The sequence below is a fragment of the Nicotiana tabacum genome, unplaced genomic scaffold, assembly GCF_000715075.1.
Source record: "Nicotiana tabacum cultivar K326 unplaced genomic scaffold, ASM71507v2 Un00401, whole genome shotgun sequence".
Taxonomy (NCBI): Eukaryota; Viridiplantae; Streptophyta; class Magnoliopsida; order Solanales; family Solanaceae; genus Nicotiana; species Nicotiana tabacum.
In genome coordinates, this window is record NW_027438638.1 from 33,921 (window position 1) to 55,000 (window position 21,080).

Here is a 21,080-nt window from a genome sequence, read left to right on the forward strand (position 1 = left end):
ACCTTTCCTCCTTCCGCTTTAGGTGCGAAGATGTAAAACCTTCAAACGACATAACTTTACGCTCATTTATCCGTTTTACGCAATTCCTCTTTTGATTTCCACTATTTTTCGCTGGCAAAGGCATTGACCAACAACAACAAGCCGCGCTCGACGATAATATCACAATTAGAGGGCCCGTAAGGCCTAGCTACATGCCTATCACACTAGGCCGCATGGAACGGCGACGTCGCAACTAGGCATTTTACGGATGTCGCCTTCGAGGCCAAGGCGTAGTGACGTGTCAAGTGCAGCGTTGTTAAGCCCGTAAATATTTTCCTTATTTACTATATATTGATTTTTTGATTTTTTTAATAACTATTACCTTCAAAAATATTGTTATTTCGTGTAAAAAAAAATATCTATTTCGTTTACACTGCTTAAAACTCATTTGTGAATTTATTAGACATACCGCCTATACATTAAAAGAAGTAAGATATAAATTTTGCCTAAAAAGAGGGATGCAACACGAGGACTTCCCAGGGGGTCACCCATCCTAGTACTACTCTCGCCCAAGCACGCTTAACTTCGGAGTTCTGATGGGATCCGGTGCGTTAGTGCTGGTATGATCGCATCCGACATTCCTTGCACTCTAAATTCTCTTAATACCTTTCCTCCTTCCGCTTTAGGTGCGAAGATGTAAAACCTTCAAACGACATAACTTTACGCTCATTTATCCGTTTTACGCAATTCCTCTTTTGATTTCCACTATTTTTCGCTGGCAAAGGCATTGACCAACAACAACAAGCCGCGCTCGACGATAATATCACAATTAGAGGGCCCGTAAGGCCTAGCTACATGCCTATCACACTAGGCCGCATGGAACGGCGACGTCGCAACTAGGCATTTTACGGATGTCGCCTTCGAGGCCAAGGCGTAGTGACGTGTCAAGTGCAGCGTTGTTAAGCCCGTAAATATTTTCCTTATTTACTATATATTGATTTTTTGATTTTTTTAATAACTATTACCTTCAAAAATATTGTTATTTCGTGTAAAAAAAAAATATCTATTTCGTTTACACTGCTTAAAACTCATTTGTGAATTTATTAGACATACCGCCTATACATTAAAAGAAGTAAGATATAAATTTTGCCTAAAAAGAGGGATGCAACACGAGGACTTCCCAGGGGTCACCCATCCTAGTACTACTCTCGCCCAAGCACGCTTAACTTCGGAGTTCTGATGGGATCCGGTGCGTTAGTGCTGGTATGATCGCATCCGACATTCCTTGCACTCTAAATTCTCTTAATACCTTTCCTCCTTCCGCTTTAGGTGCGAAGATGTAAAACCTTCAAACGACATAACTTTACGCTCATTTATCCGTTTTACGCAATTCCTCTTTTGATTTCCACTATTTTTCGCTGGCAAAGGCATTGACCAACAACAACAAGCCGCGCTCGACGATAATATCACAATTAGAGGGCCCGTAAGGCCTAGCTACATGCCTATCACACTAGGCCGCATGGAACGGCGACGTCGCAACTAGGCATTTTACGGATGTCGCCTTCGAGGCCAAGGCGTAGTGACGTGTCAAGTGCAGCGTTGTTAAGCCCGTAAATATTTTCCTTATTTACTATATATTGATTTTTTGATTTTTTTAATAACTATTACCTTCAAAAATATTGTTATTTCGTGTAAAAAAAAATATCTATTTCGTTTACACTGCTTAAAACTCATTTGTGAATTTATTAGACATACCGCCTATACATTAAAAGAAGTAAGATATAAATTTTGCCTAAAAAGAGGGATGCAACACGAGGACTTCCCAGGGGGTCACCCATCCTAGTACTACTCTCGCCCAAGCACGCTTAACTTCGGAGTTCTGATGGGATCCGGTGCGTTAGTGCTGGTATGATCGCATCCGACATTCCTTGCACTCTAAATTCTCTTAATACCTTTCCTCCTTCCGCTTTAGGTGCGAAGATGTAAAACCTTCAAACGACATAACTTTACGCTCATTTATCCGTTTTACGCAATTCCTCTTTTGATTTCCACTATTTTTCGCTGGCAAAGGCATTGACCAACAACAACAAGCCGCGCTCGACGATAATATCACAATTAGAGGGCCCGTAAGGCCTAGCTACATGCCTATCACACTAGGCCGCATGGAACGGCGACGTCGCAACTAGGCATTTTACGGATGTCGCCTTCGAGGCCAAGGCGTAGTGACGTGTCAAGTGCAGCGTTGTTAAGCCCGTAAATATTTTCCTTATTTACTATATATTGATTTTTTGATTTTTTTAATAACTATTACCTTCAAAAATATTGTTATTTCGTGTAAAAAAAAAATATCTATTTCGTTTACACTGCTTAAAACTCATTTGTGAATTTATTAGACATACCGCCTATACATTAAAAGAAGTAAGATATAAATTTTGCCTAAAAAGAGGGATGCAACACGAGGACTTCCCAGGGGGTCACCCATCCTAGTACTACTCTCGCCCAAGCACGCTTAACTTCGGAGTTCTGATGGGATCCGGTGCGTTAGTGCTGGTATGATCGCATCCGACATTCCTTGCACTCTAAATTCTCTTAATACCTTTCCTCCTTCCGCTTTAGGTGCGAAGATGTAAAACCTTCAAACGACATAACTTTACGCTCATTTATCCGTTTTACGCAATTCCTCTTTTGATTTCCACTATTTTTCGCTGGCAAAGGCATTGACCAACAACAACAAGCCGCGCTCGACGATAATATCACAATTAGAGGGCCCGTAAGGCCTAGCTACATGCCTATCACACTAGGCCGCATGGAACGGCGACGTCGCAACTAGGCATTTTACGGATGTCGCCTTCGAGGCCAAGGCGTAGTGACGTGTCAAGTGCAGCGTTGTTAAGCCCGTAAATATTTTCCTTATTTACTATATATTGATTTTTTGATTTTTTTAATAACTATTACCTTCAAAAATATTGTTATTTCGTGTAAAAAAAAATATCTATTTCGTTTACACTGCTTAAAACTCATTTGTGAATTTATTAGACATACCGCCTATACATTAAAAGAAGTAAGATATAAATTTTGCCTAAAAAGAGGGATGCAACACGAGGACTTCCCAGGGGGTCACCCATCCTAGTACTACTCTCGCCCAAGCACGCTTAACTTCGGAGTTCTGATGGGATCCGGTGCGTTAGTGCTGGTATGATCGCATCCGACATTCCTTGCACTCTAAATTCTCTTAATACCTTTCCTCCTTCCGCTTTAGGTGCGAAGATGTAAAACCTTCAAACGACATAACTTTACGCTCATTTATCCGTTTTACGCAATTCCTCTTTTGATTTCCACTATTTTTCGCTGGCAAAGGCATTGACCAACAACAACAAGCCGCGCTCGACGATAATATCACAATTAGAGGGCCCGTAAGGCCTAGCTACATGCCTATCACACTAGGCCGCATGGAACGGCGACGTCGCAACTAGGCATTTTACGGATGTCGCCTTCGAGGCCAAGGCGTAGTGACGTGTCAAGTGCAGCGTTGTTAAGCCCGTAAATATTTTCCTTATTTACTATATATTGATTTTTTGATTTTTTTAATAACTATTACCTTCAAAAATATTGTTATTTCGTGTAAAAAAAAATATCTATTTCGTTTACACTGCTTAAAACTCATTTGTGAATTTATTAGACATACCGCCTATACATTAAAAGAAGTAAGATATAAATTTTGCCTAAAAAGAGGGATGCAACACGAGGACTTCCCAGGGGGTCACCCATCCTAGTACTACTCTCGCCCAAGCACGCTTAACTTCGGAGTTCTGATGGGATCCGGTGCGTTAGTGCTGGTATGATCGCATCCGACATTCCTTGCACTCTAAATTCTCTTAATACCTTTCCTCCTTCCGCTTTAGGTGCGAAGATGTAAAACCTTCAAACGACATAACTTTACGCTCATTTATCCGTTTTACGCAATTCCTCTTTTGATTTCCACTATTTTTCGCTGGCAAAGGCATTGACCAACAACAACAAGCCGCGCTCGACGATAATATCACAATTAGAGGGCCCGTAAGGCCTAGCTACATGCCTATCACACTAGGCCGCATGGAACGGCGACGTCGCAACTAGGCATTTTACGGATGTCGCCTTCGAGGCCAAGGCGTAGTGACGTGTCAAGTGCAGCGTTGTTAAGCCCGTAAATATTTTCCTTATTTACTATATATTGATTTTTTGATTTTTTTAATAACTATTACCTTCAAAAATATTGTTATTTCGTGTAAAAAAAAATATCTATTTCGTTTACACTGCTTAAAACTCATTTGTGAATTTATTAGACATACCGCCTATACATTAAAAGAAGTAAGATATAAATTTTGCCTAAAAAGAGGGATGCAACACGAGGACTTCCCAGGGGGTCACCCATCCTAGTACTACTCTCGCCCAAGCACGCTTAACTTCGGAGTTCTGATGGGATCCGGTGCGTTAGTGCTGGTATGATCGCATCCGACATTCCTTGCACTCTAAATTCTCTTAATACCTTTCCTCCTTCCGCTTTAGGTGCGAAGATGTAAAACCTTCAAACGACATAACTTTACGCTCATTTATCCGTTTTACGCAATTCCTCTTTTGATTTCCACTATTTTTCGCTGGCAAAGGCATTGACCAACAACAACAAGCCGCGCTCGACGATAATATCACAATTAGAGGGCCCGTAAGGCCTAGCTACATGCCTATCACACTAGGCCGCATGGAACGGCGACGTCGCAACTAGGCATTTTACGGATGTCGCCTTCGAGGCCAAGGCGTAGTGACGTGTCAAGTGCAGCGTTGTTAAGCCCGTAAATATTTTCCTTATTTACTATATATTGATTTTTTGATTTTTTTAATAACTATTACCTTCAAAAATATTGTTATTTCGTGTAAAAAAAAATATCTATTTCGTTTACACTGCTTAAAACTCATTTGTGAATTTATTAGACATACCGCCTATACATTAAAAGAAGTAAGATATAAATTTTGCCTAAAAAGAGGGATGCAACACGAGGACTTCCCAGGGGTCACCCATCCTAGTACTACTCTCGCCCAAGCACGCTTAACTTCGGAGTTCTGATGGGATCCGGTGCGTTAGTGCTGGTATGATCGCATCCGACATTCCTTGCACTCTAAATTCTCTTAATACCTTTCCTCCTTCCGCTTTAGGTGCGAAGATGTAAAACCTTCAAACGACATAACTTTACGCTCATTTATCCGTTTTACGCAATTCCTCTTTTGATTTCCACTATTTTTCGCTGGCAAAGGCATTGACCAACAACAACAAGCCGCGCTCGACGATAATATCACAATTAGAGGGCCCGTAAGGCCTAGCTACATGCCTATCACACTAGGCCGCATGGAACGGCGACGTCGCAACTAGGCATTTTACGGATGTCGCCTTCGAGGCCAAGGCGTAGTGACGTGTCAAGTGCAGCGTTGTTAAGCCCGTAAATATTTTCCTTATTTACTATATATTGATTTTTTGATTTTTTTAATAACTATTACCTTCAAAAATATTGTTATTTCGTGTAAAAAAAAAATATCTATTTCGTTTACACTGCTTAAAACTCATTTGTGAATTTATTAGACATACCGCCTATACATTAAAAGAAGTAAGATATAAATTTTGCCTAAAAAGAGGGATGCAACACGAGGACTTCCCAGGGGTCACCCATCCTAGTACTACTCTCGCCCAAGCACGCTTAACTTCGGAGTTCTGATGGGATCCGGTGCGTTAGTGCTGGTATGATCGCATCCGACATTCCTTGCACTCTAAATTCTCTTAATACCTTTCCTCCTTCCGCTTTAGGTGCGAAGATGTAAAACCTTCAAACGACATAACTTTACGCTCATTTATCCGTTTTACGCAATTCCTCTTTTGATTTCCACTATTTTTCGCTGGCAAAGGCATTGACCAACAACAACAAGCCGCGCTCGACGATAATATCACAATTAGAGGGCCCGTAAGGCCTAGCTACATGCCTATCACACTAGGCCGCATGGAACGGCGACGTCGCAACTAGGCATTTTACGGATGTCGCCTTCGAGGCCAAGGCGTAGTGACGTGTCAAGTGCAGCGTTGTTAAGCCCGTAAATATTTTCCTTATTTACTATATATTGATTTTTTGATTTTTTTAATAACTATTACCTTCAAAAATATTGTTATTTCGTGTAAAAAAAAATATCTATTTCGTTTACACTGCTTAAAACTCATTTGTGAATTTATTAGACATACCGCCTATACATTAAAAGAAGTAAGATATAAATTTTGCCTAAAAAGAGGGATGCAACACGAGGACTTCCCAGGGGGTCACCCATCCTAGTACTACTCTCGCCCAAGCACGCTTAACTTCGGAGTTCTGATGGGATCCGGTGCGTTAGTGCTGGTATGATCGCATCCGACATTCCTTGCACTCTAAATTCTCTTAATACCTTTCCTCCTTCCGCTTTAGGTGCGAAGATGTAAAACCTTCAAACGACATAACTTTACGCTCATTTATCCGTTTTACGCAATTCCTCTTTTGATTTCCACTATTTTTCGCTGGCAAAGGCATTGACCAACAACAACAAGCCGCGCTCGACGATAATATCACAATTAGAGGGCCCGTAAGGCCTAGCTACATGCCTATCACACTAGGCCGCATGGAACGGCGACGTCGCAACTAGGCATTTTACGGATGTCGCCTTCGAGGCCAAGGCGTAGTGACGTGTCAAGTGCAGCGTTGTTAAGCCCGTAAATATTTTCCTTATTTACTATATATTGATTTTTTGATTTTTTTAATAACTATTACCTTCAAAAATATTGTTATTTCGTGTAAAAAAAAATATCTATTTCGTTTACACTGCTTAAAACTCATTTGTGAATTTATTAGACATACCGCCTATACATTAAAAGAAGTAAGATATAAATTTTGCCTAAAAAGAGGGATGCAACACGAGGACTTCCCAGGGGGTCACCCATCCTAGTACTACTCTCGCCCAAGCACGCTTAACTTCGGAGTTCTGATGGGATCCGGTGCGTTAGTGCTGGTATGATCGCATCCGACATTCCTTGCACTCTAAATTCTCTTAATACCTTTCCTCCTTCCGCTTTAGGTGCGAAGATGTAAAACCTTCAAACGACATAACTTTACGCTCATTTATCCGTTTTACGCAATTCCTCTTTTGATTTCCACTATTTTTCGCTGGCAAAGGCATTGACCAACAACAACAAGCCGCGCTCGACGATAATATCACAATTAGAGGGCCCGTAAGGCCTAGCTACATGCCTATCACACTAGGCCGCATGGAACGGCGACGTCGCAACTAGGCATTTTACGGATGTCGCCTTCGAGGCCAAGGCGTAGTGACGTGTCAAGTGCAGCGTTGTTAAGCCCGTAAATATTTTCCTTATTTACTATATATTGATTTTTTGATTTTTTTAATAACTATTACCTTCAAAAATATTGTTATTTCGTGTAAAAAAAAATATCTATTTCGTTTACACTGCTTAAAACTCATTTGTGAATTTATTAGACATACCGCCTATACATTAAAAGAAGTAAGATATAAATTTTGCCTAAAAAGAGGGATGCAACACGAGGACTTCCCAGGGGTCACCCATCCTAGTACTACTCTCGCCCAAGCACGCTTAACTTCGGAGTTCTGATGGGATCCGGTGCGTTAGTGCTGGTATGATCGCATCCGACATTCCTTGCACTCTAAATTCTCTTAATACCTTTCCTCCTTCCGCTTTAGGTGCGAAGATGTAAAACCTTCAAACGACATAACTTTACGCTCATTTATCCGTTTTACGCAATTCCTCTTTTGATTTCCACTATTTTTCGCTGGCAAAGGCATTGACCAACAACAACAAGCCGCGCTCGACGATAATATCACAATTAGAGGGCCCGTAAGGCCTAGCTACATGCCTATCACACTAGGCCGCATGGAACGGCGACGTCGCAACTAGGCATTTTACGGATGTCGCCTTCGAGGCCAAGGCGTAGTGACGTGTCAAGTGCAGCGTTGTTAAGCCCGTAAATATTTTCCTTATTTACTATATATTGATTTTTTGATTTTTTTAATAACTATTACCTTCAAAAATATTGTTATTTCGTGTAAAAAAAAATATCTATTTCGTTTACACTGCTTAAAACTCATTTGTGAATTTATTAGACATACCGCCTATACATTAAAAGAAGTAAGATATAAATTTTGCCTAAAAAGAGGGATGCAACACGAGGACTTCCCAGGGGGTCACCCATCCTAGTACTACTCTCGCCCAAGCACGCTTAACTTCGGAGTTCTGATGGGATCCGGTGCGTTAGTGCTGGTATGATCGCATCCGACATTCCTTGCACTCTAAATTCTCTTAATACCTTTCCTCCTTCCGCTTTAGGTGCGAAGATGTAAAACCTTCAAACGACATAACTTTACGCTCATTTATCCGTTTTACGCAATTCCTCTTTTGATTTCCACTATTTTTCGCTGGCAAAGGCATTGACCAACAACAACAAGCCGCGCTCGACGATAATATCACAATTAGAGGGCCCGTAAGGCCTAGCTACATGCCTATCACACTAGGCCGCATGGAACGGCGACGTCGCAACTAGGCATTTTACGGATGTCGCCTTCGAGGCCAAGGCGTAGTGACGTGTCAAGTGCAGCGTTGTTAAGCCCGTAAATATTTTCCTTATTTACTATATATTGATTTTTTGATTTTTTTAATAACTATTACCTTCAAAAATATTGTTATTTCGTGTAAAAAAAAATATCTATTTCGTTTACACTGCTTAAAACTCATTTGTGAATTTATTAGACATACCGCCTATACATTAAAAGAAGTAAGATATAAATTTTGCCTAAAAAGAGGGATGCAACACGAGGACTTCCCAGGGGGTCACCCATCCTAGTACTACTCTCGCCCAAGCACGCTTAACTTCGGAGTTCTGATGGGATCCGGTGCGTTAGTGCTGGTATGATCGCATCCGACATTCCTTGCACTCTAAATTCTCTTAATACCTTTCCTCCTTCCGCTTTAGGTGCGAAGATGTAAAACCTTCAAACGACATAACTTTACGCTCATTTATCCGTTTTACGCAATTCCTCTTTTGATTTCCACTATTTTTCGCTGGCAAAGGCATTGACCAACAACAACAAGCCGCGCTCGACGATAATATCACAATTAGAGGGCCCGTAAGGCCTAGCTACATGCCTATCACACTAGGCCGCATGGAACGGCGACGTCGCAACTAGGCATTTTACGGATGTCGCCTTCGAGGCCAAGGCGTAGTGACGTGTCAAGTGCAGCGTTGTTAAGCCCGTAAATATTTTCCTTATTTACTATATATTGATTTTTTGATTTTTTTAATAACTATTACCTTCAAAAATATTGTTATTTCGTGTAAAAAAAAATATCTATTTCGTTTACACTGCTTAAAACTCATTTGTGAATTTATTAGACATACCGCCTATACATTAAAAGAAGTAAGATATAAATTTTGCCTAAAAAGAGGGATGCAACACGAGGACTTCCCAGGGGTCACCCATCCTAGTACTACTCTCGCCCAAGCACGCTTAACTTCGGAGTTCTGATGGGATCCGGTGCGTTAGTGCTGGTATGATCGCATCCGACATTCCTTGCACTCTAAATTCTCTTAATACCTTTCCTCCTTCCGCTTTAGGTGCGAAGATGTAAAACCTTCAAACGACATAACTTTACGCTCATTTATCCGTTTTACGCAATTCCTCTTTTGATTTCCACTATTTTTCGCTGGCAAAGGCATTGACCAACAACAACAAGCCGCGCTCGACGATAATATCACAATTAGAGGGCCCGTAAGGCCTAGCTACATGCCTATCACACTAGGCCGCATGGAACGGCGACGTCGCAACTAGGCATTTTACGGATGTCGCCTTCGAGGCCAAGGCGTAGTGACGTGTCAAGTGCAGCGTTGTTAAGCCCGTAAATATTTTCCTTATTTACTATATATTGATTTTTTGATTTTTTTAATAACTATTACCTTCAAAAATATTGTTATTTCGTGTAAAAAAAAATATCTATTTCGTTTACACTGCTTAAAACTCATTTGTGAATTTATTAGACATACCGCCTATACATTAAAAGAAGTAAGATATAAATTTTGCCTAAAAAGAGGGATGCAACACGAGGACTTCCCAGGGGGTCACCCATCCTAGTACTACTCTCGCCCAAGCACGCTTAACTTCGGAGTTCTGATGGGATCCGGTGCGTTAGTGCTGGTATGATCGCATCCGACATTCCTTGCACTCTAAATTCTCTTAATACCTTTCCTCCTTCCGCTTTAGGTGCGAAGATGTAAAACCTTCAAACGACATAACTTTACGCTCATTTATCCGTTTTACGCAATTCCTCTTTTGATTTCCACTATTTTTCGCTGGCAAAGGCATTGACCAACAACAACAAGCCGCGCTCGACGATAATATCACAATTAGAGGGCCCGTAAGGCCTAGCTACATGCCTATCACACTAGGCCGCATGGAACGGCGACGTCGCAACTAGGCATTTTACGGATGTCGCCTTCGAGGCCAAGGCGTAGTGACGTGTCAAGTGCAGCGTTGTTAAGCCCGTAAATATTTTCCTTATTTACTATATATTGATTTTTTGATTTTTTTAATAACTATTACCTTCAAAAATATTGTTATTTCGTGTAAAAAAAAAATATCTATTTCGTTTACACTGCTTAAAACTCATTTGTGAATTTATTAGACATACCGCCTATACATTAAAAGAAGTAAGATATAAATTTTGCCTAAAAAGAGGGATGCAACACGAGGACTTCCCAGGGGGTCACCCATCCTAGTACTACTCTCGCCCAAGCACGCTTAACTTCGGAGTTCTGATGGGATCCGGTGCGTTAGTGCTGGTATGATCGCATCCGACATTCCTTGCACTCTAAATTCTCTTAATACCTTTCCTCCTTCCGCTTTAGGTGCGAAGATGTAAAACCTTCAAACGACATAACTTTACGCTCATTTATCCGTTTTACGCAATTCCTCTTTTGATTTCCACTATTTTTCGCTGGCAAAGGCATTGACCAACAACAACAAGCCGCGCTCGACGATAATATCACAATTAGAGGGCCCGTAAGGCCTAGCTACATGCCTATCACACTAGGCCGCATGGAACGGCGACGTCGCAACTAGGCATTTTACGGATGTCGCCTTCGAGGCCAAGGCGTAGTGACGTGTCAAGTGCAGCGTTGTTAAGCCCGTAAATATTTTCCTTATTTACTATATATTGATTTTTTGATTTTTTTAATAACTATTACCTTCAAAAATATTGTTATTTCGTGTAAAAAAAAATATCTATTTCGTTTACACTGCTTAAAACTCATTTGTGAATTTATTAGACATACCGCCTATACATTAAAAGAAGTAAGATATAAATTTTGCCTAAAAAGAGGGATGCAACACGAGGACTTCCCAGGGGGTCACCCATCCTAGTACTACTCTCGCCCAAGCACGCTTAACTTCGGAGTTCTGATGGGATCCGGTGCGTTAGTGCTGGTATGATCGCATCCGACATTCCTTGCACTCTAAATTCTCTTAATACCTTTCCTCCTTCCGCTTTAGGTGCGAAGATGTAAAACCTTCAAACGACATAACTTTACGCTCATTTATCCGTTTTACGCAATTCCTCTTTTGATTTCCACTATTTTTCGCTGGCAAAGGCATTGACCAACAACAACAAGCCGCGCTCGACGATAATATCACAATTAGAGGGCCCGTAAGGCCTAGCTACATGCCTATCACACTAGGCCGCATGGAACGGCGACGTCGCAACTAGGCATTTTACGGATGTCGCCTTCGAGGCCAAGGCGTAGTGACGTGTCAAGTGCAGCGTTGTTAAGCCCGTAAATATTTTCCTTATTTACTATATATTGATTTTTTGATTTTTTTAATAACTATTACCTTCAAAAATATTGTTATTTCGTGTAAAAAAAAATATCTATTTCGTTTACACTGCTTAAAACTCATTTGTGAATTTATTAGACATACCGCCTATACATTAAAAGAAGTAAGATATAAATTTTGCCTAAAAAGAGGGATGCAACACGAGGACTTCCCAGGGGGTCACCCATCCTAGTACTACTCTCGCCCAAGCACGCTTAACTTCGGAGTTCTGATGGGATCCGGTGCGTTAGTGCTGGTATGATCGCATCCGACATTCCTTGCACTCTAAATTCTCTTAATACCTTTCCTCCTTCCGCTTTAGGTGCGAAGATGTAAAACCTTCAAACGACATAACTTTACGCTCATTTATCCGTTTTACGCAATTCCTCTTTTGATTTCCACTATTTTTCGCTGGCAAAGGCATTGACCAACAACAACAAGCCGCGCTCGACGATAATATCACAATTAGAGGGCCCGTAAGGCCTAGCTACATGCCTATCACACTAGGCCGCATGGAACGGCGACGTCGCAACTAGGCATTTTACGGATGTCGCCTTCGAGGCCAAGGCGTAGTGACGTGTCAAGTGCAGCGTTGTTAAGCCCGTAAATATTTTCCTTATTTACTATATATTGATTTTTTGATTTTTTTAATAACTATTACCTTCAAAAATATTGTTATTTCGTGTAAAAAAAAATATCTATTTCGTTTACACTGCTTAAAACTCATTTGTGAATTTATTAGACATACCGCCTATACATTAAAAGAAGTAAGATATAAATTTTGCCTAAAAAGAGGGATGCAACACGAGGACTTCCCAGGGGGTCACCCATCCTAGTACTACTCTCGCCCAAGCACGCTTAACTTCGGAGTTCTGATGGGATCCGGTGCGTTAGTGCTGGTATGATCGCATCCGACATTCCTTGCACTCTAAATTCTCTTAATACCTTTCCTCCTTCCGCTTTAGGTGCGAAGATGTAAAACCTTCAAACGACATAACTTTACGCTCATTTATCCGTTTTACGCAATTCCTCTTTTGATTTCCACTATTTTTCGCTGGCAAAGGCATTGACCAACAACAACAAGCCGCGCTCGACGATAATATCACAATTAGAGGGCCCGTAAGGCCTAGCTACATGCCTATCACACTAGGCCGCATGGAACGGCGACGTCGCAACTAGGCATTTTACGGATGTCGCCTTCGAGGCCAAGGCGTAGTGACGTGTCAAGTGCAGCGTTGTTAAGCCCGTAAATATTTTCCTTATTTACTATATATTGATTTTTTGATTTTTTTAATAACTATTACCTTCAAAAATATTGTTATTTCGTGTAAAAAAAAATATCTATTTCGTTTACACTGCTTAAAACTCATTTGTGAATTTATTAGACATACCGCCTATACATTAAAAGAAGTAAGATATAAATTTTGCCTAAAAAGAGGGATGCAACACGAGGACTTCCCAGGGGGTCACCCATCCTAGTACTACTCTCGCCCAAGCACGCTTAACTTCGGAGTTCTGATGGGATCCGGTGCGTTAGTGCTGGTATGATCGCATCCGACATTCCTTGCACTCTAAATTCTCTTAATACCTTTCCTCCTTCCGCTTTAGGTGCGAAGATGTAAAACCTTCAAACGACATAACTTTACGCTCATTTATCCGTTTTACGCAATTCCTCTTTTGATTTCCACTATTTTTCGCTGGCAAAGGCATTGACCAACAACAACAAGCCGCGCTCGACGATAATATCACAATTAGAGGGCCCGTAAGGCCTAGCTACATGCCTATCACACTAGGCCGCATGGAACGGCGACGTCGCAACTAGGCATTTTACGGATGTCGCCTTCGAGGCCAAGGCGTAGTGACGTGTCAAGTGCAGCGTTGTTAAGCCCGTAAATATTTTCCTTATTTACTATATATTGATTTTTTGATTTTTTTAATAACTATTACCTTCAAAAATATTGTTATTTCGTGTAAAAAAAAAATATCTATTTCGTTTACACTGCTTAAAACTCATTTGTGAATTTATTAGACATACCGCCTATACATTAAAAGAAGTAAGATATAAATTTTGCCTAAAAAGAGGGATGCAACACGAGGACTTCCCAGGGGTCACCCATCCTAGTACTACTCTCGCCCAAGCACGCTTAACTTCGGAGTTCTGATGGGATCCGGTGCGTTAGTGCTGGTATGATCGCATCCGACATTCCTTGCACTCTAAATTCTCTTAATACCTTTCCTCCTTCCGCTTTAGGTGCGAAGATGTAAAACCTTCAAACGACATAACTTTACGCTCATTTATCCGTTTTACGCAATTCCTCTTTTGATTTCCACTATTTTTCGCTGGCAAAGGCATTGACCAACAACAACAAGCCGCGCTCGACGATAATATCACAATTAGAGGGCCCGTAAGGCCTAGCTACATGCCTATCACACTAGGCCGCATGGAACGGCGACGTCGCAACTAGGCATTTTACGGATGTCGCCTTCGAGGCCAAGGCGTAGTGACGTGTCAAGTGCAGCGTTGTTAAGCCCGTAAATATTTTCCTTATTTACTATATATTGATTTTTTGATTTTTTTAATAACTATTACCTTCAAAAATATTGTTATTTCGTGTAAAAAAAAAATATCTATTTCGTTTACACTGCTTAAAACTCATTTGTGAATTTATTAGACATACCGCCTATACATTAAAAGAAGTAAGATATAAATTTTGCCTAAAAAGAGGGATGCAACACGAGGACTTCCCAGGGGGTCACCCATCCTAGTACTACTCTCGCCCAAGCACGCTTAACTTCGGAGTTCTGATGGGATCCGGTGCGTTAGTGCTGGTATGATCGCATCCGACATTCCTTGCACTCTAAATTCTCTTAATACCTTTCCTCCTTCCGCTTTAGGTGCGAAGATGTAAAACCTTCAAACGACATAACTTTACGCTCATTTATCCGTTTTACGCAATTCCTCTTTTGATTTCCACTATTTTTCGCTGGCAAAGGCATTGACCAACAACAACAAGCCGCGCTCGACGATAATATCACAATTAGAGGGCCCGTAAGGCCTAGCTACATGCCTATCACACTAGGCCGCATGGAACGGCGACGTCGCAACTAGGCATTTTACGGATGTCGCCTTCGAGGCCAAGGCGTAGTGACGTGTCAAGTGCAGCGTTGTTAAGCCCGTAAATATTTTCCTTATTTACTATATATTGATTTTTTGATTTTTTTAATAACTATTACCTTCAAAAATATTGTTATTTCGTGTAAAAAAAAAATATCTATTTCGTTTACACTGCTTAAAACTCATTTGTGAATTTATTAGACATACCGCCTATACATTAAAAGAAGTAAGATATAAATTTTGCCTAAAAAGAGGGATGCAACACGAGGACTTCCCAGGGGGTCACCCATCCTAGTACTACTCTCGCCCAAGCACGCTTAACTTCGGAGTTCTGATGGGATCCGGTGCGTTAGTGCTGGTATGATCGCATCCGACATTCCTTGCACTCTAAATTCTCTTAATACCTTTCCTCCTTCCGCTTTAGGTGCGAAGATGTAAAACCTTCAAACGACATAACTTTACGCTCATTTATCCGTTTTACGCAATTCCTCTTTTGATTTCCACTATTTTTCGCTGGCAAAGGCATTGACCAACAACAACAAGCCGCGCTCGACGATAATATCACAATTAGAGGGCCCGTAAGGCCTAGCTACATGCCTATCACACTAGGCCGCATGGAACGGCGACGTCGCAACTAGGCATTTTACGGATGTCGCCTTCGAGGCCAAGGCGTAGTGACGTGTCAAGTGCAGCGTTGTTAAGCCCGTAAATATTTTCCTTATTTACTATATATTGATTTTTTGATTTTTTTAATAACTATTACCTTCAAAAATATTGTTATTTCGTGTAAAAAAAAAATATCTATTTCGTTTACACTGCTTAAAACTCATTTGTGAATTTATTAGACATACCGCCTATACATTAAAAGAAGTAAGATATAAATTTTGCCTAAAAAGAGGGATGCAACACGAGGACTTCCCAGGGGGTCACCCATCCTAGTACTACTCTCGCCCAAGCACGCTTAACTTCGGAGTTCTGATGGGATCCGGTGCGTTAGTGCTGGTATGATCGCATCCGACATTCCTTGCACTCTAAATTCTCTTAATACCTTTCCTCCTTCCGCTTTAGGTGCGAAGATGTAAAACCTTCAAACGACATAACTTTACGCTCATTTATCCGTTTTACGCAATTCCTCTTTTGATTTCCACTATTTTTCGCTGGCAAAGGCATTGACCAACAACAACAAGCCGCGCTCGACGATAATATCACAATTAGAGGGCCCGTAAGGCCTAGCTACATGCCTATCACACTAGGCCGCATGGAACGGCGACGTCGCAACTAGGCATTTTACGGATGTCGCCTTCGAGGCCAAGGCGTAGTGACGTGTCAAGTGCAGCGTTGTTAAGCCCGTAAATATTTTCCTTATTTACTATATATTGATTTTTTGATTTTTTTAATAACTATTACCTTCAAAAATATTGTTATTTCGTGTAAAAAAAAATATCTATTTCGTTTACACTGCTTAAAACTCATTTGTGAATTTATTAGACATACCGCCTATACATTAAAAGAAGTAAGATATAAATTTTGCCTAAAAAGAGGGATGCAACACGAGGACTTCCCAGGGGGTCACCCATCCTAGTACTACTCTCGCCCAAGCACGCTTAACTTCGGAGTTCTGATGGGATCCGGTGCGTTAGTGCTGGTATGATCGCATCCGACATTCCTTGCACTCTAAATTCTCTTAATACCTTTCCTCCTTCCGCTTTAGGTGCGAAGATGTAAAACCTTCAAACGACATAACTTTACGCTCATTTATCCGTTTTACGCAATTCCTCTTTTGATTTCCACTATTTTTCGCTGGCAAAGGCATTGACCAACAACAACAAGCCGCGCTCGACGATAATATCACAATTAGAGGGCCCGTAAGGCCTAGCTACATGCCTATCACACTAGGCCGCATGGAACGGCGACGTCGCAACTAGGCATTTTACGGATGTCGCCTTCGAGGCCAAGGCGTAGTGACGTGTCAAGTGCAGCGTTGTTAAGCCCGTAAATATTTTCCTTATTTACTATATATTGATTTTTTGATTTTTTTAATAACTATTACCTTCAAAAATATTGTTATTTCGTGTAAAAAAAAAATATCTATTTCGTTTACACTGCTTAAAACTCATTTGTGAATTTATTAGACATACCGCCTATACATTAAAAGAAGTAAGATATAAATTTTGCCTAAAAAGAGGGATGCAACACGAGGACTTCCCAGGGGGTCACCCATCCTAGTACTACTCTCGCCCAAGCACGCTTAACTTCGGAGTTCTGATGGGATCCGGTGCGTTAGTGCTGGTATGATCGCATCCGACATTCCTTGCACTCTAAATTCTCTTAATACCTTTCCTCCTTCCGCTTTAGGTGCGAAGATGTAAAACCTTCAAACGACATAACTTTACGCTCATTTATCCGTTTTACGCAATTCCTCTTTTGATTTCCACTATTTTTCGCTGGCAAAGGCATTGACCAACAACAACAAGCCGCGCTCGACGATAATATCACAATTAGAGGGCCCGTAAGGCCTAGCTACATGCCTATCACACTAGGCCGCATGGAACGGCGACGTCGCAACTAGGCATTTTACGGATGTCGCCTTCGAGGCCAAGGCGTAGTGACGTGTCAAGTGCAGCGTTGTTAAGCCCGTAAATATTTTCCTTATTTACTATATATTGATTTTTTGATTTTTTTAATAACTATTACCTTCAAAAATATTGTTATTTCGTGTAAAAAAAAATATCTATTTCGTTTACACTGCTTAAAACTCATTTGTGAATTTATTAGACATACCGCCTATACATTAAAAGAAGTAAGATATAAATTTTGCCTAAAAAGAGGGATGCAACACGAGGACTTCCCAGGGGGTCACCCATCCTAGTACTACTCTCGCCCAAGCACGCTTAACTTCGGAGTTCTGATGGGATCCGGTGCGTTAGTGCTGGTATGATCGCATCCGACATTCCTTGCACTCTAAATTCTCTTAATACCTTTCCTCCTTCCGCTTTAGGTGCGAAGATGTAAAACCTTCAAACGACATAACTTTACGCTCATTTATCCGTTTTACGCAATTCCTCTTTTGATTTCCACTATTTTTCGCTGGCAAAGGCATTGACCAACAACAACAAGCCGCGCTCGACGATAATATCACAATTAGAGGGCCCGTAAGGCCTAGCTACATGCCTATCACACTAGGCCGCATGGAACGGCGACGTCGCAACTAGGCATTTTACGGATGTCGCCTTCGAGGCCAAGGCGTAGTGACGTGTCAAGTGCAGCGTTGTTAAGCCCGTAAATATTTTCCTTATTTACTATATATTGATTTTTTGATTTTTTTAATAACTATTACCTTCAAAAATATTGTTATTTCGTGTAAAAAAAAAATATCTATTTCGTTTACACTGCTTAAAACTCATTTGTGAATTTATTAGACATACCGCCTATACATTAAAAGAAGTAAGATATAAATTTTGCCTAAAAAGAGGGATGCAACACGAGGACTTCCCAGGGGGTCACCCATCCTAGTACTACTCTCGCCCAAGCACGCTTAACTTCGGAGTTCTGATGGGATCCGGTGCGTTAGTGCTGGTATGATCGCATCCGACATTCCTTGCACTCTAAATTCTCTTAATACCTTTCCTCCTTCCGCTTTAGGTGCGAAGATGTAAAACCTTCAAACGACATAACTTTACGCTCATTTATCCGTTTTACGCAATTCCTCTTTTGATTTCCACTATTTTTCGCTGGCAAAGGCATTGACCAACAACAACAAGCCGCGCTCGACGATAATATCACAATTAGAGGGCCCGTAAGGCCTAGCTACATGCCTATCACACTAGGCCGCATGGAACGGCGACGTCGCAACTAGGCATTTTACGGATGTCGCCTTCGAGGCCAAGGCGTAGTGACGTGTCAAGTGCAGCGTTGTTAAGCCCGTAAATATTTTCCTTATTTACTATATATTGATTTTTTGATTTTTTTAATAACTATTACCTTCAAAAATATTGTTATTTCGTGTAAAAAAAAATATCTATTTCGTTTACACTGCTTAAAACTCATTTGTGAATTTATTAGACATACCGCCTATACATTAAAAGAAGTAAGATATAAATTTTGCCTAAAAAGAGGGATGCAACACGAGGACTTCCCAGGGGGTCACCCATCCTAGTACTACTCTCGCCCAAGCACGCTTAACTTCGGAGTTCTGATGGGATCCGGTGCGTTAGTGCTGGTATGATCGCATCCGACATTCCTTGCACTCTAAATTCTCTTAATACCTTTCCTCCTTCCGCTTTAGGTGCGAAGATGTAAAACCTTCAAACGACATAACTTTACGCTCATTTATCCGTTTTACGCAATTCCTCTTTTGATTTCCACTATTTTTCGCTGGCAAAGGCATTGACCAACAACAACAAGCCGCGCTCGACGATAATATCACAATTAGAGGGCCCGTAAGGCCTAGCTACATGCCTATCACACTAGGCCGCATGGAACGGCGACGTCGCAACTAGGCATTTTACGGATGTCGCCTTCGAGGCCAAGGCGTAGTGACGTGTCAAGTGCAGCGTTGTTAAGCCCGTAAATATTTTCCTTATTTACTATATATTGATTTTTTGATTTTTTTAATAACTATTACCTTCAAAAATATTGTTATTTCGTGTAAAAAAAAAATATCTATTTCGTTTACACTGCTTAAAACTCATTTGTGAATTTATTAGACATACCGCCTATACATTAAAAGAAGTAAGATATAAATTTTGCCTAAAAAGAGGGATGCAACACGAGGACTTCCCAGGGGGTCACCCATCCTAGTACTACTCTCGCCCAAGCACGCTTAACTTCGGAGTTCTGATGGGATCCGGTGCGTTAGTGCTGGTATGATCGCATCCGACATTCCTTGCACTCTAAATTCTCTTAATACCTTTCCTCCTTCCGCTTTAGGTGCGAAGATGTAAAACCTTCAAACGACATAACTTTACGCTCATTTATCCGTTTTACGCAATTCCTCTTTTGATTTCCACTATTTTTCGCTGGCAAAGGCATTGACCAACAACAACAAGCCGCGCTCGACGATAATATCACAATTAGAGGGCCCGTAAGGCCTAGCTACATGCCTATCACACTAGGCCGCATGGAACGGCGACGTCGCAACTAGGCATTTTACGGATGTCGCCTTCGAGGCCAAGGCGTAGTGACGTGTCAAGTGCAGCGTTGTTAAGCCCGTAAATATTTTCCTTATTTACTATATATTGATTTTTTGATTTTTTTAATAACTATTACCTTCAAAAATATTGTTATTTCGTGTAAAAAAAAAATATCTATTTCGTTTACACTGCTTAAAACTCATTTGTGAATTTATTAGACATACCGCCTATACATTAAAAGAAGTAAGATATAAATTTTGCCTAAAAAGAGGGATGCAACACGAGGACTTCCCAGGGGGTCACCCATCCTAGTACTACTCTCGCCCAAGCACGCTTAACTTCGGAGTTCTGATGGGATCCGGTGCGTTAGTGCTGGTATGATCGCATCCGACATTCCTTGCACTCTAAATTCTCTTAATACCTTTCCTCCTTCCGCTTTAGGTGCGAAGATGTAAAACCTTCAAACGACATAACTTTACGCTCATTTATCCGTTTTACGCAATTCCTCTTTTGATTTCCACTATTTTTCGCTGGCAAAGGCATTGACCAACAACAACAAGCCGCGCTCGACGATAATATCACAATTAGAGGGCCCGTAAGGCCTAGCTACATGCCTATCACACTAGGCCGCATGGAACGGCGACGTCGCAACTAGGCATTTTACGGATGTCGCCTTCGAGGCCAAGGCGTAGTGACGTGTCAAGTGCAGCGTTGTTAAGCCCGTAAATATTTTCCTTATTTACTATATATTGATTTTTTGATTTTTTTAATAACTATTACCTTCAAAAATATTGTTATTTCGTGTAAAAAAAAAATATCTATTTCGTTTACACTGCTTAAAACTCATTTGTGAATTTATTAGACATACCGCCTATACATTAAAAGAAGTAAGATATAAATTTTGCCTAAAAAGAGGG

General features: G+C 40.9%; 32 non-coding genes across 32 annotated transcripts; all 32 read right to left on the minus strand.

Annotated features, from left to right (window-relative positions):
- Positions 1–494: 494 nt before the first annotated feature.
- LOC142179208 (5S ribosomal RNA) lies at positions 495–613 on the minus strand. Its single transcript, XR_012707293.1, has one exon. It is a non-coding gene; the product is annotated as a 5S ribosomal RNA (ribosomal RNA).
- Positions 614–1,138: 525 nt separating this feature from the next.
- LOC142179169 (5S ribosomal RNA) lies at positions 1,139–1,256 on the minus strand. The gene has a single exon (XR_012707254.1). It is a non-coding gene; the product is annotated as a 5S ribosomal RNA (ribosomal RNA).
- Positions 1,257–1,780: 524 nt separating this feature from the next.
- Positions 1,781–1,899, minus strand: LOC142179209 (5S ribosomal RNA). The gene has a single exon (XR_012707294.1). It is a non-coding gene; the product is annotated as a 5S ribosomal RNA (ribosomal RNA).
- A 525-nt stretch (positions 1,900–2,424) lies between these two features.
- On the minus strand, positions 2,425–2,543 carry LOC142179210 (5S ribosomal RNA). The gene has a single exon (XR_012707295.1). It is a non-coding gene; the product is annotated as a 5S ribosomal RNA (ribosomal RNA).
- A 524-nt stretch (positions 2,544–3,067) lies between these two features.
- LOC142179211 (5S ribosomal RNA) lies at positions 3,068–3,186 on the minus strand. The gene has a single exon (XR_012707296.1). It is a non-coding gene; the product is annotated as a 5S ribosomal RNA (ribosomal RNA).
- Positions 3,187–3,710: 524 nt separating this feature from the next.
- Positions 3,711–3,829, minus strand: LOC142179212 (5S ribosomal RNA). The gene has a single exon (XR_012707297.1). It is a non-coding gene; the product is annotated as a 5S ribosomal RNA (ribosomal RNA).
- A 524-nt stretch (positions 3,830–4,353) lies between these two features.
- Positions 4,354–4,472, minus strand: LOC142179213 (5S ribosomal RNA). The gene has a single exon (XR_012707298.1). It is a non-coding gene; the product is annotated as a 5S ribosomal RNA (ribosomal RNA).
- Positions 4,473–4,996: 524 nt separating this feature from the next.
- Positions 4,997–5,114, minus strand: LOC142179170 (5S ribosomal RNA). Its single transcript, XR_012707255.1, has one exon. It is a non-coding gene; the product is annotated as a 5S ribosomal RNA (ribosomal RNA).
- A 525-nt stretch (positions 5,115–5,639) lies between these two features.
- Positions 5,640–5,757, minus strand: LOC142179171 (5S ribosomal RNA). The gene has a single exon (XR_012707256.1). It is a non-coding gene; the product is annotated as a 5S ribosomal RNA (ribosomal RNA).
- Positions 5,758–6,281: 524 nt separating this feature from the next.
- On the minus strand, positions 6,282–6,400 carry LOC142179214 (5S ribosomal RNA). Its single transcript, XR_012707299.1, has one exon. It is a non-coding gene; the product is annotated as a 5S ribosomal RNA (ribosomal RNA).
- Positions 6,401–6,924: 524 nt separating this feature from the next.
- LOC142179215 (5S ribosomal RNA) lies at positions 6,925–7,043 on the minus strand. The gene has a single exon (XR_012707300.1). It is a non-coding gene; the product is annotated as a 5S ribosomal RNA (ribosomal RNA).
- A 524-nt stretch (positions 7,044–7,567) lies between these two features.
- Positions 7,568–7,685, minus strand: LOC142179172 (5S ribosomal RNA). The gene has a single exon (XR_012707257.1). It is a non-coding gene; the product is annotated as a 5S ribosomal RNA (ribosomal RNA).
- A 524-nt stretch (positions 7,686–8,209) lies between these two features.
- Positions 8,210–8,328, minus strand: LOC142179217 (5S ribosomal RNA). Its single transcript, XR_012707302.1, has one exon. It is a non-coding gene; the product is annotated as a 5S ribosomal RNA (ribosomal RNA).
- A 524-nt stretch (positions 8,329–8,852) lies between these two features.
- LOC142179218 (5S ribosomal RNA) lies at positions 8,853–8,971 on the minus strand. The gene has a single exon (XR_012707303.1). It is a non-coding gene; the product is annotated as a 5S ribosomal RNA (ribosomal RNA).
- A 524-nt stretch (positions 8,972–9,495) lies between these two features.
- On the minus strand, positions 9,496–9,613 carry LOC142179173 (5S ribosomal RNA). Its single transcript, XR_012707258.1, has one exon. It is a non-coding gene; the product is annotated as a 5S ribosomal RNA (ribosomal RNA).
- Positions 9,614–10,137: 524 nt separating this feature from the next.
- Positions 10,138–10,256, minus strand: LOC142179219 (5S ribosomal RNA). The gene has a single exon (XR_012707304.1). It is a non-coding gene; the product is annotated as a 5S ribosomal RNA (ribosomal RNA).
- A 525-nt stretch (positions 10,257–10,781) lies between these two features.
- Positions 10,782–10,900, minus strand: LOC142179220 (5S ribosomal RNA). The gene has a single exon (XR_012707305.1). It is a non-coding gene; the product is annotated as a 5S ribosomal RNA (ribosomal RNA).
- A 524-nt stretch (positions 10,901–11,424) lies between these two features.
- Positions 11,425–11,543, minus strand: LOC142179221 (5S ribosomal RNA). Its single transcript, XR_012707306.1, has one exon. It is a non-coding gene; the product is annotated as a 5S ribosomal RNA (ribosomal RNA).
- Positions 11,544–12,067: 524 nt separating this feature from the next.
- LOC142179138 (5S ribosomal RNA) lies at positions 12,068–12,186 on the minus strand. Its single transcript, XR_012707223.1, has one exon. It is a non-coding gene; the product is annotated as a 5S ribosomal RNA (ribosomal RNA).
- Positions 12,187–12,710: 524 nt separating this feature from the next.
- On the minus strand, positions 12,711–12,829 carry LOC142179139 (5S ribosomal RNA). Its single transcript, XR_012707224.1, has one exon. It is a non-coding gene; the product is annotated as a 5S ribosomal RNA (ribosomal RNA).
- A 524-nt stretch (positions 12,830–13,353) lies between these two features.
- LOC142179140 (5S ribosomal RNA) lies at positions 13,354–13,472 on the minus strand. The gene has a single exon (XR_012707225.1). It is a non-coding gene; the product is annotated as a 5S ribosomal RNA (ribosomal RNA).
- A 525-nt stretch (positions 13,473–13,997) lies between these two features.
- LOC142179174 (5S ribosomal RNA) lies at positions 13,998–14,115 on the minus strand. The gene has a single exon (XR_012707259.1). It is a non-coding gene; the product is annotated as a 5S ribosomal RNA (ribosomal RNA).
- Positions 14,116–14,640: 525 nt separating this feature from the next.
- Positions 14,641–14,759, minus strand: LOC142179141 (5S ribosomal RNA). The gene has a single exon (XR_012707226.1). It is a non-coding gene; the product is annotated as a 5S ribosomal RNA (ribosomal RNA).
- A 525-nt stretch (positions 14,760–15,284) lies between these two features.
- On the minus strand, positions 15,285–15,403 carry LOC142179142 (5S ribosomal RNA). Its single transcript, XR_012707227.1, has one exon. It is a non-coding gene; the product is annotated as a 5S ribosomal RNA (ribosomal RNA).
- Positions 15,404–15,928: 525 nt separating this feature from the next.
- Positions 15,929–16,047, minus strand: LOC142179144 (5S ribosomal RNA). Its single transcript, XR_012707229.1, has one exon. It is a non-coding gene; the product is annotated as a 5S ribosomal RNA (ribosomal RNA).
- Positions 16,048–16,571: 524 nt separating this feature from the next.
- LOC142179145 (5S ribosomal RNA) lies at positions 16,572–16,690 on the minus strand. The gene has a single exon (XR_012707230.1). It is a non-coding gene; the product is annotated as a 5S ribosomal RNA (ribosomal RNA).
- Positions 16,691–17,215: 525 nt separating this feature from the next.
- On the minus strand, positions 17,216–17,334 carry LOC142179146 (5S ribosomal RNA). Its single transcript, XR_012707231.1, has one exon. It is a non-coding gene; the product is annotated as a 5S ribosomal RNA (ribosomal RNA).
- Positions 17,335–17,858: 524 nt separating this feature from the next.
- LOC142179147 (5S ribosomal RNA) lies at positions 17,859–17,977 on the minus strand. The gene has a single exon (XR_012707232.1). It is a non-coding gene; the product is annotated as a 5S ribosomal RNA (ribosomal RNA).
- Positions 17,978–18,502: 525 nt separating this feature from the next.
- LOC142179148 (5S ribosomal RNA) lies at positions 18,503–18,621 on the minus strand. Its single transcript, XR_012707233.1, has one exon. It is a non-coding gene; the product is annotated as a 5S ribosomal RNA (ribosomal RNA).
- A 524-nt stretch (positions 18,622–19,145) lies between these two features.
- LOC142179149 (5S ribosomal RNA) lies at positions 19,146–19,264 on the minus strand. Its single transcript, XR_012707234.1, has one exon. It is a non-coding gene; the product is annotated as a 5S ribosomal RNA (ribosomal RNA).
- Positions 19,265–19,789: 525 nt separating this feature from the next.
- LOC142179150 (5S ribosomal RNA) lies at positions 19,790–19,908 on the minus strand. The gene has a single exon (XR_012707235.1). It is a non-coding gene; the product is annotated as a 5S ribosomal RNA (ribosomal RNA).
- Positions 19,909–20,433: 525 nt separating this feature from the next.
- On the minus strand, positions 20,434–20,552 carry LOC142179151 (5S ribosomal RNA). The gene has a single exon (XR_012707236.1). It is a non-coding gene; the product is annotated as a 5S ribosomal RNA (ribosomal RNA).
- Between the last annotated feature and the right edge of the window lie 528 nt (positions 20,553–21,080).